This window comes from Penaeus chinensis, chromosome 28 (assembly GCF_019202785.1).
Source record: "Penaeus chinensis breed Huanghai No. 1 chromosome 28, ASM1920278v2, whole genome shotgun sequence".
Classification (NCBI taxonomy): domain Eukaryota; kingdom Metazoa; phylum Arthropoda; class Malacostraca; order Decapoda; family Penaeidae; genus Penaeus; species Penaeus chinensis.
Genome location: NC_061846.1, coordinates 13729522 through 13732021, shown reverse-complemented (window position 1 = coordinate 13732021; position 2500 = coordinate 13729522). Strand labels below are relative to the sequence as shown.

The 2500-nt window shown below is 39.4% G+C and overlaps 1 protein-coding gene across 3 annotated transcripts in view; it reads right to left on the bottom strand.

Moving 5' to 3' along the window:
* LOC125039907 (potassium voltage-gated channel protein eag-like) overlaps positions 1-2500 on the bottom strand; it is a 228870-nt gene that overhangs the window by 22543 nt on the left and 203827 nt on the right. The window lies entirely within an intron of this gene.

The window sequence follows — 2500 nt, the reverse complement described above, 5'->3', positions numbered from 1 at the left end:
ATATCTATATCTATATATATAATATATATATATATAATATAAATATATATATATATATATATATATATATATAAAAATCGAGATCGATATTGAATCGACATTTATGGTTGAAATTGTAAATATGATTGAACCATGTTCGTTCGTTCGTTAGGCGATCATGCGCCTCCAGGCTATTCTATCATCACAGGCATGGGTGAGTTCATTGCAACTGACGTTGTTGTTAGTTGCCCACGAGTTAAGAGATTGCAGGTAAGTTATTCTCTATCGTCCACGAACTCTTTTGCACTCGATCTTTCCGAGCAATGCTCATCCTTCCAGCTGTTGCCTTCTCATAACGTGTCCGAAAAATTGCATCTGTCTTTGCCGGATTGTTTTGATGAGCGACCTGTTGGTATTGGCTAAGACAAGGACTTCTTCATTTGATCTATGTTCTCTCTATGATATTTTGAGCAATCTTCTCAGGAACCACATCTCTGCTACTTCCAGTTTAGCTTCTGTTTCTTCGCTGATGGTCCAACACTCACAGCCATATGTCAGGACTGACCAGCCATAGGTTTTTAGCACTCTCTTTTTTGTATCCATTATGATGTTTCTGTTATTGAGTATGGAATGAAGCTTTAAAAAGTGGCTTTTGCATGTGCAATTCTCTTCACGATTTCATCTTTGCACTTACCATTGAAGTGATTGTGAACCCCAGAAATCTGAAACTTTGTGCCTGTTTGAATGGTGTGCCATTGATGGTAAGATGGCATATTGGTCATACATTGTGTTGTTGATGTATAGGTTCAAGCCCATTTCTTTGCTTTTTTGGACAATTACATTGAGGATGTTTTGTAGTTTCTCTTCTGAGTCTGCAATCTGAACGGTGTCGTCAGCGTATCGTATGTTATTCATGTTCTGACCGCCGACTTTTACATCTTCTATGTCACCAATGTTCCTCAGTATGTGTTCACTGTAGAGACTGAAGAGGTCTGGTGAGGCTATTCATTCTTGTCTGACTCCTCTGCGAATGGGACGGAATTCACTATATTCATTGTCAATTCTGATGGCAGCCTCTTGTTCCCAATATAGGTTGCGTATAACCCTCAGGTCTTTTCCATCTATGTCCATTGTTTGAAGGATGTTAAACAGTTTTTCGTGTTGAACCCTGTCGAATACTTTTGAGTAGTCGATGAAGCCAAGAATAGATCTTTTTGCGCTTCAATGGATCTTTCCATAATTGAAGTTATTGTGAAAATTGCATTCCTTGTTCCTTTGTCTTCCACGAAGCCAAATTGAGAAGGAGATATTTCGAGTTTGATTTTGGAACGCATGCGAAACATGATGATTTAGAGCAAGATTTTCACAAGATGACTCATGAGGCTGATGGTACGGTGCATAGAGGACTCTGTTGCTCCTGTTTTCTTTGGAAGTGCAATAAAGATTGATTTGAGGAGATCTGGTGGAATCTCTCCTGTGTTAAAAATAGGGTTCAGGGTATTGGTGATTTCAATTATACCCCATTCATCAAGAGCATCGACGATTTCCACTGATATTTTGTCGGGACCGACTGCTTTGCCTTTCTTCATCTTCCTCATAGCCTGTTTAACCTCCTCTGCTAGAATAGGTGGTCCTTGCATCTCTTTGTTGATGACAGGCTTGTCTCCGCGTATATCAAAGAATAATTCTTCAATATATTCAGACCATCTGTTTAGGATGTCCTGCTTGTCCATCGACACTGTGCCATCAGCCGCTTTGATGCAGCCTGTCTGGCTACAAGCCTGCTTCCTATCTGATAGTTCGTTGATTTTCTGGTGCATGTATTTGCTGTCTCGATTCTTGCACTGTTCAATCTGTTGGCATTGCTGGTTGATCCATGCCTCTTTTGCTTTGTTGCATTTGGACTTTATCTTGTGGTTGAGTTGCTGGTATTCGACTGGGTTGTTTTTAGCTTTGCGTCGTTCTTCCATCAAGTCCAGGATTTCTGGAGTAATCCATTTTGTATGTTCTTTCTTCTGAACTTTTGGTACTACTTCACTTAGTGCGTTCTCGACACATTATTTTAGCTGTTCTAACTTTTCTTCTGCAGATGTTACGCTTGCTAATATTTCGTATCTGTTATTACAAACTGTTCCTTGATTTTTGGGCCACTGATTAGTAGATGTGTCTGGTATTTTGGTAATTGCTTGGACGTTCTGAGCACCTAGAGATTGATTCTCATTTTGCACATAACTGGATTGTGATCATTGTCACAGTCTGCACCAGGCATGGTGTTCGATGACAAAATAGCATTTCTGAAACGTTTGGGGGCAATGATGTAGTCAATCTGATAGCGGCCCCTGTCCCCTGGTATTTTCCATGTCCATTTCCGTCTGTTGTTATTTTGAAACCAAGTGTTGGTTATCATTAGGTCGTGTTTTTTTTTTCTTTTTTTTTTTTTTCTTTTTTTTTTTTTTCACCAGTTAATGAGTCTCATACCACGGTCGTTGATGTTTCCTAACCCATGTGGTCCTACTATGTT